The sequence below is a fragment of the Manis pentadactyla genome, chromosome 1, assembly GCF_030020395.1.
Source record: "Manis pentadactyla isolate mManPen7 chromosome 1, mManPen7.hap1, whole genome shotgun sequence".
Classification (NCBI taxonomy): Eukaryota; Metazoa; Chordata; class Mammalia; order Pholidota; family Manidae; genus Manis; species Manis pentadactyla.
This window is the reverse complement of record NC_080019.1, coordinates 172,498,488-172,509,844: the sequence shown is the minus strand read 5'-3', so window position 1 is coordinate 172,509,844 and position 11,357 is coordinate 172,498,488.

Below are 11,357 nucleotides of genomic sequence, written 5' to 3'. Positions count from 1 at the left end.
TCACAGTGGACTGGCTTTACCCAAGGCTGAGGTGATAGGTAAAGAGGTGTGCTCCGGAGGCAAAAGCAGAGAGAAGGAATTGAAAAAGTAGTAGTTATTTAGAAAAGCAGAAAGTTAGGAAGAATAGGAAACTTGGGAAGAGATGTTGGCATTATTTTATTATTATTGAGATAGCAGGAGAGAAAAAATTAGCTACCAACAGACAGGTAGATTGAAAATGTCTTCAAAGTGGTAAGAAGCCTCTTATGGGACTTTTTTCAGGTCAGGCAGGTCCTAGAAAATAGATTTGATAAATCGATTAAAAGTTTTTCTAGGAAACTCTTGACACCAATTTGAAGTGTATAGGTAAAGCAATGCAAATCATTCATTCATTCACTCATACAAATTTATTGGGAATTGACGCTCCATAAGATACTGTGCTAAGTACACAGCCCCTCTCCTCCGAAGATCAGAATTCAGCGAAGGCAAGAGAAATATCCCCAGCTACAGTGCTCTAGAACTGCTGTGTTAGAACACACACAGATACAATGCCAAGGGGATGCTGCAGAGGGAGGATAAAAGATGGTTGGGAAAGATTCGATAGTAGAGGTAACATTGTGGCCTAGGAAGGAATAATTGTACAGGGAGAAAGGGAAGAGTCCAATACAACCTGCTGAGGACGACGTGTGACCCTGTGATACACACAGGATCTACAGTACCTACTACCACTTCCCTTCTGTTAATAAACATGAAGTCATTCAAGGCATTCTTTGATGACCAATAATGGATTAGGCCCTGTGTAGGCTACTCAGGACAGCAAGAAGATGCTGTCTCTGTTTTAAAGGGTCTGAGCATAGTTGGGGTGAAACAATAGACCAGTCAATAGATAAACTGTGATGCAACCAGTATGTCTGATAAAGGTAGTCAGAACATTGGGGATAAAACTCTGCCTAGAGGTGACATATGAGCAAGGTTTAAACTGATGAGGGGGAGTTTGGCAGGCGAAGGAAACTGTTCCAGGGTGAGAGAAGAGCATGGAGAAAAGCCTGGAGTTTTGCTTTGTAAACCCTAACCAGATGTGGATCCCACACCCCATGCCCAGCAGCCATTGTTGGTGTTCCTTCCATGGGTTGGATTCTAGCAGTGAAGGTCTCGGAGGGAAAATTATGCCCATTCCTCCCATCTTCTATTGATCCCTTTTGCCCTAAATTAGAAGCAGAATGGTATTCCTTTGCATCTCTCATTAAACTATAGTTTTACATTACTTAAATCAGTAATTTTGAAGTCAACATTAGGCATCCAATGTCATATACTCCATCCATTTAGCTCGATCTTGAACTTTTCTTGGCCTCCTTTCTTCCATCTGTTAGCTTGTATCTCATTGTGTCAGAGTATGTGTGTGTGTGTGTGTGTGTGTGTGTGTGTGTGTGTCTGTGTGTGTGAGACTACATTATGTATTTTTATACCTCAAATAAACATTTTATTGTAGCAAATTAAAAAGTAGAATGGTATAAACAATGTATTAATTAACAAATTTTAATGAATATCAGTTCATGAGTACTTTTGTTTCATCTGTAGTCCCCCCATCTCTCTCCCAGTCATTTGATCCCAGTCATTTCATCTGAAAACATTTCAGCACATGTCTCCAAAATATAGAAATTTTTTAAAGCGTAACTTTAATCCATCATCTCTCTGTAAATTAAGAATAATTCTTAATATCAAATAGTCAGTATTTTCATTTCCCTAATTCATAGAAAGTATACAAGCAGGTAGGGAGATAGATACAGTTTGTCTGAAACAAGATCTAAATCATTCTAATTTCCATTGTGATTGTTTAATAATATCTCTTCAGTTTCTTTTAATCAATAGTAGGGATCAGCAAATGATCGCCTATGGATCAAACAGCTTAAAACCTGCTTTTGGAAATAAAGTCTTATTGAAATGCAGTCCCGTGTATCAATTTACATGTTTCTATGGCTGCTTTCATGATACAACTTCAGTGTTGGGTAGTTGGGACCAAGGTTGTGTCCCCCATCACCTATAACGAAAAAAATATTCACTATCTGTGAAAAAAATTGCTGACACTTAATATGTGGTTTCCTCCAACTCATTTTCACCTCATTTGAAATGTAAAGTTATTCAGGATAATGAATATTCTATGAGTACCAAGCCTGGCTGTAGATGAAATGCCTCCCACTCCATGTTTAAGAACAAAATGGCACCCTACAAACTACACACTCTTTTACAGGGATGTAGAACAGAAACAGATATAAGGAGATAGCTTGGCTCAGCCTTCACGAAGCGGAAGTACCTTGCAAAGGTGGCTACCTTAGGTCCCCAGCGTTATACACACTGGCTTTGCTACTCTACTAAAGATATTCAAATCTTGGGGATTAACTCCTACCTCCCTAACTCCCTAACTCAGCTTCTTGTCAGCCTAATAATTTGCAACAACAGTGATGAGATTTAACATTTAATCAAAATTAGATGTATAACTAGCACTACCTTATATACTTTAATTAATTTAACTCACACTATTATTGACTCCATTTTACAGAAGTGAAAACTAAAGCACAGAGATGTTAATGGAAGTCTCAGGCTGACCAAAAATTCATGTCAGATTGCCAGTGCATTCCTTCCTGTGTTAGAAAATCTACATGGTAAGCCAGTTATTTTAATCAGCAGATTGCTTGGTGAGCACAGAGCAAGAGCAACAGTGGTGGTGAAGTAATTCAAGATAGAATGGTATAATCTGCACTCCATTCCATCAATAGACATAAGTATGGCAACCAGAGATCCACATTTGCTCAACAGGGATTATGCTGAATCACGACATCATCTCCTCACCCTTTGGTTTACTTTATGAACCTATGCAAACCATTCTCCTCTCTTTTTTCGGGTTGCTTAAAATAATGTGATTGGGTTTCATTTTCCAGTCCTGCTTCTGTAAGCTTTTACCCACATCATCTTACTTAAATGTGGGTTTTTCCAAATCTGCTAAACTCCACATTTTATAAACTCTCTTTGGCACCTCTAGAGATGACTAATCTCTTGTACTCTGGGTTGCTTCTTGCAATTCCGCTCTTAATGGGCAAAATGATTTCCATATTCTTGGAGGCACTTTACAGTTGCCTCTACCTACTCACTAAACTCTTGAGAGATCACTGCTGTCTGAAGAATTTTTGAAGATAGTTTATTTATTGTCTGAGTCCATGGTAGTACATACTAGTATAGTCAGAATTGGCCTTTTATTATCTACTCCAGAAGGAAGGGAAAGAGTTGTTTTAAAAGTTCATTGATACTCTTAAATCTCAGGGCCAAATTTCTAAGACAGAACAGATGCAGGTTGCCGAAAGACAACTTGAACTACCCGTGTGGGTATAAGGGCTGATGTGGACAATTTCGGCCTCCATTCCTGTCAGGTTACCCTTGTCTGCAGCAGGTGTGGCTGAGAATGAAAACCCCAGGATGTGCTGGCACCACATGGCCACCCAGACAGACATCAGTGACACTTGGAACTCATTACATTCCTATTTTACTTCTCTCTGGGCGTGAAACGGGAATATGTGAGGAGAATTTGAATGGCGGGTTTAGGAATTCAGCCTCCTGGTGGAGTCAAATAAGTTTAGGATGAAAATCACCCAGTGAGAAATTAAATGTAGTGGCTATTACCTAAGAGGCATTTTAGGAAGAGTTAAGTCATATGCTATAATGTGCAGCAAAGTGACATCTTCTTCCACCTCAGCTGCTACCCCAGGATCTAGTGTCTTGCCTTCTTGTGGAAGTGATATCTGGGGTATCGTGGAAAAGGATCTGTGTTCCACGTGGGAGTTTATGTGGGACACAGAGACAAAAAGAGTCAAAGGAAGCAAGCTGAGCATGAGACAGAGAGAGCAGAATGCATGAACAAGACTCCTCGTGACAACAAACGGTCCATGGAACTCTCCTCACATGATAAGATGGATTCTGAGCCATTATTTGGACTGCAAATTCAATACTGGACCATCTGAACAACAAACTATGAAAATTAGGCAGTGGAGTTTTCCAGAGTAAAACTAAAGACTTCACTAGCATATCCAAAAGAACAGTCTATTCTAGCCCTGTGTCAACTCCTCCCATACCCTCCTGGACATTCCATATTGTTCAAGACCTGGTCTTTATATATTGGGGTGGACTTATTCCTCTTCTGGGGTTCTTTTAATGATTTAAACAAAATTCTTAACCACTGTGTCTTCAAATACTATAAGTGCATTTTAAGTAGAATTGTTTTCTATTGATTCTTATGCATGCTTGCACCCTCCAATATTCTGCAAAATATTGTCTGTATTGCCTAATATCATAAAAATATTGTGGTGTTGCTTACTTTTCCTTAAGGATCCATAGCAACTTTTTCATGCCTTCTTATCTGTGTTTCTACCTTGTTACAATAAAATGAAAAACCTTTCATTTCTTAATTGAAGTGTGAAACAAGTACAAATGCTTCCCGTGTCCCTTCTGTCTCACCTCCACAGAGTAGAAATGTGGATGCTATACTTCCTTTGTTAAATCTTTAAGAGTCATTCTTCCATCAAGAGTGAGAGATTTATAATTTCATGCTCAATTTTGGGTTTTCATTTTCACTTTGACTACTGGGTGTTTGGTGCTTTTGAGAACTGCTTTGTATAGGGAAAAAAAGATGATCACAGCTTTTCCGTATGTGTAAAACAGTCTTACCCATGCATTATATAGTTGTCAGATACTACAGTAGAACTTGTTTTCACAGTTGCAACAGAAATGACCACTGTCTTTTAGTGATATGTTGTTTTGACCATACGAGGTGGGTGGAGTATGTGCCTCGTTATGGGTGGGTTTGGTCTCACAGTTTTTCTGAAGACACTGCTACATGAGCAAAATTGTTAGTTTTCTTTGTGCATTAGGCTGAGAGGCAAGGCTGTAATGGCAGGGCAGCACCTGAAGCTGCGTGGAGGTTTCTGTATTGTGCTTTTTCCAGTGGAGAGCTATTCCTTCTAGTAGAGGAAAACAAAACAAAACGTTGCCTGTTGCCTTAACGACCAGCATTGCCTGTGACCTTCATTGAATATCTGCATTTTTTAGCAACATTGCTGAGTAGGAGGAAGGCATGGATTGGGGAAGCATATTCTTGGAGACTATTGTGTAGAGCCTAAATAGCCATCACAATGCATAAGTGTGAAAAAACACAAAGCTGCCTAATTGTAAGACTTGAGTTGAAAGAGAAATCTGGAGGCATCAACTGAGGCCTTTGGCTTTGGGGTTGTTGAAAAGGTTTTATGTAGAAAGCACTGATTGGCATGATTATGGGTCCAGAAACCAAGCTGCCAGCTGTGGCTGTGGATGTCAGTGCTTCCGTCATCTTACCTGTGCTCTCAGAGGGGGAGCACATGGATGCTAGCGACTGGGAAATATATGCAGTTTCATACACAGGGAACAGGGATATCTGGATCAAAAAAAAAAAACAGTGGTTTAAACTCTGCCCAACTGTAGCTTCCTAGAGTCCTGCTGCTTCACCCCTGCAAGTCACATAGCACTGAAATGGCCGATGAATAAGCATGGACCCTCCGAATGTAAACGGCCATAGTCTCACCCTAGCCAATAGCACGTAGCAAGACAGAGCTCTCTCTCCCTCTCTTCCAGTCAGCATGCTTCACTCTCTGCCTGAATGACGATGCAAGGGCGACTTCTAGGCAAAACCAGAGAGTCCTGTGACTGGAAGCAATGAAAGTGAACACACTAGGCAGAATTCTCATCTGTTTCCCCCCCATTCTGAGGACACTTGAAATACCTCCTGGAAAATTAAAACAAATTTATAACAAAAAGATGACACCACTTAGATTACTCACTCTGAGCTAGGTGCTTGACTGTTTTTAAGGCTTTTTTAAAGCTAAAATTACAAAGTACACAAAACTATTGGCTTACTTTCTGCTTTAAAGGAGAACTCATTAAACATTGTGGCTTGCAAATGCAGGCAGAAGTATTTCCATTTTCAGAGTAGATGCACATGAGAAAATAGGTATATTCCGTTGAAAAAGATTGAAATTGGTAGAAATAAGTTGTGCATTAGGAACAGGACACAGGAACCAAGTTTCACATATGAGGGGACAGACTAAGTCACAGCTTTCTTGTGATCTGACTGAACCTGGTTTTCTTCTGAGAGCCCTATGAGCCTGGAACTCTTAATTAGCCATACAGTTGACCCCTGAACAATGCAGAGGTCAGAGGCATTGACCCCCACACAACTGAAAATCCACACAAAACTTTTGACTCCCCAGTAGCCTACTATTGACAGGAAGACTTACTGATAACGTAAATAGTTGATTAACATATATTTTGTATGCTTTATTTATTAGGTGCTGTATTTTTACAATAAAGGTAGAGAAAACAAACTTTTTCCAATTGTCACAAATCTCAAAAAAAACATCCCAACATATTTGTTGAAAAAAATCCATGTGTAAGTAGACCTGCACATTTTGAACTTCTGCTGTTGAAGGTTCAACTGTAGATCTTGGAAGTTAAAAACTTTCTCATGATACTAACTTCACTGTTTTAATCTCTTTTAATAACTATCAACTTTGGGAGTCCATGGAATCTGGTGAAGGAGCTAAGGGTCAACACTGTTCAATATGGAATCCTCCATGTATTAATTTATTCAACAAATAATTATTTGTGATACAAGATTACAAAATGGTTAAGAAAATAGACATTATCCCAATCCTCTTGGAGCTTAGGATCTAATGAAAGAGACATTAAGCAAACCCAACACATAAAATAAGTATATAATTATCCATTATATTAACTGTACAAAAGATACATTTGTATCAGTTACACAATAATACCATTTTTCTAAGATACTATAGGACAAATCCAGCCATTCCATTTGAGAGCAAAAAAATGGATCTATGTGGCATTAACTGATAGTTGTTTTTCATGTCTAGAATCCCCTTCATTTTCAGTAATAAAGCTTTTCACTGGGCACATGACCAGTGAATAAATTTCCAACCTTCTCTTGCAAAAAGTATGGTTCAGGGCCTAAGTTGTGGAAAATAGAATATGAGAAGGAATGTTGTGTTCAAGTTTTGGGCTATTTTCTTAAGAGGAAATGACGTACCCTTCCTCTCTCCTTCTGCCTGAAATGTGTTCATTATGGTGAGACCTAAAGAACATCTTGGACCATGAGATGGGAAACACATGTTGAGAATGGCAGGCTGACAAGACCTAAAGCATCAAACTACCATACCGTGCCAAATCATCTACCTGAACGTTTATGCAAGAGACAAATAAGCTTCTTTGCTGTGTGCATCACTGTATTTCTATCTTTGTTATAGCCACCTAACAATATCCTCATTATATGATATGTCTCTCTTCCTAGCATACTCATACCAGTTTTCAGTTGAAAAAGCTGTCATTGCAAGAAAATGAAATGAGCATTTTTTTGGCATTTTCTGTAGTAAAATTTGGCTAGATTCTTGCATTTCAAATTTATATTTGTCAGCATAGTTCTAAGTAAATGCTCAATAATGTACATAAAACCCACATGATTTCACTTATGTAATGTTCAGAAATAGGAAAAATAAATCTGTGGTGAGAGAGAACATAATAAAGAAATTAATCATTCAAAGACAACTCAGTCTTCTAAAGATCTTGGAGAGCAGGGATCTCTATTTGGGAAAAGAGCTGAGATACCAGGCGAATGGAGGATTCTATGCTAGAGAGCTGAATTTAGACCTCATTTAATCTGGTTGTTTTAGTCTGTGAGATGGCAAAAGAAAGTTAAGAAATAACATCCAGGAAGAAATTTCAGAAATCACCTACCAATAAATTGTATAAGAGTATTTCACCTCTTTCATGACATTCTAGAAATAATTAACTCATCAGATATACTTAGAAGTATTAACTCAATTTAGTCTTCATTGAAATTAAATTCTAGAATAAATTCTAAAGATTTTCAGCTTTTCATTTGAAAGGGTATTTTGTATGTTCCAAACCAATTGCACTCATAAAATTTAATTGTGCTTTTACACTAATTAATTAAACGGAAGTAATCTAGGCATAGGAATGAGGATATCTTGGAACTATTATATGCATCTAGCAAACCAGTTTGAAGTTACTCTAGATGACAAATAATAGAGTGTCACACGTCCTATGTGTATCTATTCCATCTATCGCTTCCATGAATTTATTCAACCACTGGTATCATGGGAGATATCTTGTTCACTAAGAAAAATAAGTGAGAATGGAATCTACCATATTTATCCATACCATGTGTTTATGGTTTAAAATCTTTTCAAAAGTTCAGTAAGAAAATAGGTTAACAATATAATTTTCATTACTGAGGTCCAAGAATCTCAAACAACCATTGAAAAGTTTTGTACTTGCAGCAGAGGAAACAATAACCATGAAATTCCATTTGTAAACTTTAAGTGAATTTTATGCACTTTGTTTCATATCTTTGCCATCTTTAATCATTTCTGGTCAATTCCTTATGTCATCTGCTCACTTCCACACTTTTATTACTTTCTGGTAATCTAATTCTTCTTGCCTAATTTATCTTTCTATCACTCAAATTTTTCCTGTGTGCATTTTGGAATGACCAGTGATAATTTAACTCTCACATATCCTCCATCACTTGCCTTAACTGAAGCCTGATTCACTCCCAAGAATACTCTTTACCCAGGAAACCCTTCAAGAAGTGGAGAATGGATTTTGCCAATGGATTCAGATCATTCATAATCACATTGGTTATTCTCAGCTAATAATCTCTGATCTCATAAAAACCAAACAAACTAAAGCAAAAATAGATCTCTTAATTCTCATGACATCTATTTTCTATCATTCTTGGTCTCTATGCTTCCAGCTACTTTCTTTTCCATTGCTCCACCCAAATTCTGTCATCATCTTATGTGATTTCAGGTCCCATGTGGAAGACCAGTGCAACATTCTGATTTCTAGTATTTGGGCCTCTTTGACCCTTGTAAGTTTTAACTCAATTTTCAGTTCTCAAGAGTCACACTAATAGTGGATCCAACTTTGTCATCTCCTAAAATGTTCATTTCTTACATATCAAACTTCAAAATCCCATTTTTCAACCATAACCACAGCTAAAATCCCTCAACCCAATATCCTCTTATGGAATCACAGGGACATTCAAGATCATCTACATTCAGGCTGGATCCCTCACTTAATGCCAGTGTGCCCTGCACATCCAGCCCACCAGCCCATCTCCCAGGCTCCGTTCTAGCATGATGTTCCCTGTTTCACACAATACCTCTAATTCCCCAACAGCTCTGTGGTTGAATGCTGGAAAATACTTTCTTACGTTGGAAGCACAAATTAAGTCTAATTTATGCAGAAAGTTTTGGCCTTTGGAAAACATGTCTAATTTTACTTCTGTGCAGGACCCTTCAAATAAAAAGATGGCTATATATCCCCATGAACTATCCCTTCTCAGTTTAGTCACCTCATATTCTCATATGGTAGTGTGTGTGTGTGTGTGTGTATTTAACCATGCAACTGCCATCTAATTTTCAACAGCTATTTTAAAATATTTGATTACATATGAGACTCCAGGTATAATTGACTCACTGCAGAGTAAGTTTGGATTTTTACCTCCCATAATCTAAAGTCTATATTCCTATTAACTCACTATAAAATCACTCTGCTCTGTATCATAAATCATGTCAATGATCAATGTCTGTTTTTGCATAAGCTGATAATAATTTACATTTCTCTCAACCTGTCTTGTGCAATATAAGTTTAAACGTAAGTGTGGGACCTCACAGTTATCAGTGATTCCCAGCTTGTTAGCGTTAGCACACTATTTAAGCTGATAGTCTTTTGAGTTTTTATTTTTTTTATTTAGAATATTAAACATCCCTCACAAATTAGACTTTTGAAAATTTGATAAGCAGACCCTCTATTTTGTTATCTAAGTCATTGCTAAAAATACCAAATGGAAAAAGGCCTGAAGCAGATATAAATGAAGGTTGATAAAGACTTTTGGTATATTTTGTCAGCCAAATACAGATTTGCTCAACTCTGTTCCACTCTTCCATTGACTGGTATTACACAAGGCTCCTGTATTTGGGAGAACACCTAGAAGAATCCTCCCTTTGACTCTGGTTTCCCACCCTTCCTTCCTGTTTCCTCTTTTCTAGGGAAAATACTCAAGTAAAATAAGACTCAAGCCTAAGTAGGACTTGCTCTACACCCTGTAAGTCTTCCCAGTGTATAGAGGATTCCACTGGATATTCAAGGAGGTTAGATCAGAGAGTCAAGTGACTCTCATTTGGGAATTAAATGATGATTTGAGACCAGCTATTGTAGTAAGAAATATTCTTCATATCTATGGAATTAGAGGTGTGTTCCTTAAACTAAAAATAAAATAATATTCGGAGAGTTGTCAACTTTACTACATGGGACAATGTGGTATTGCCGTAAGTCAGCAATTTAGACTTTCAGTGTGCCCACTGAGTTAGATTTTGTTGAAGGCAGAATGCTCAGCATGGTAACTAATCAGCACTCTCTCCAAACATCCCCTGCCTTTATTTTCAGTTGCTTGTTACTTCAATTCACACCGATTTATCCTCCCTCACAAGTATCTCATTGCCTGACCTGAGACATGGATAGCAATTTTCAGTGTAATCAGTCAGAGGATGTAATCAGTGCAATTAACAGATGGATTGGGAATACTATATGAAACCTAAATTAAAATCCCCCTAAAATTACTGTACTGTATCTGTACATACCCACACTAAACAAACATTTCTTGGGATAAGTTTCTGGCAATGGGATAATAATTTTAATGTGAAACTTCTGATGAGTTCAGCCCCCATCCCCCTCCTCGATTCACTGATTCAGTACACTGAGCACTGACAGTGTCTGTAGTCTTAGGATGAAGCGTAAGTAAAAGCAGGTGTAGGATCTTTCCTCAGGGAAGACTTGTGTTGAAGAAATGTATTAAAGTTATGAAAAAGTTATGAAAATATTAAAAGACAATTGTAGGCTAAAAATGCAAATAAAAAGACTATTAGATTGGGAAGAGAAGTTTTATGATTGGCTCTGCTAGTAATCTATCTTGAATCCTACGGGTCATCATTATAATCACACTTAGCTCCCTTATCTCCCTCCCTCACCATCTGATTTTCTCATTCCCTTACTCCAATGATACAACTTTTTTACTTTAATTTATTTTAAAGAGCCACTGAAAATTAGGTAGTAATTGCATGATAAAAAAAATACATATGCCACCATAGCAGATGACTAAACTGGGAGAAGGGGTAGTTCATGGGGATATGATAGCCATCCTTTTATTTGAAGGGTGCTGCATGGAAGTAAAATAAGACATGTTCTCCAAAGGCCAAAAC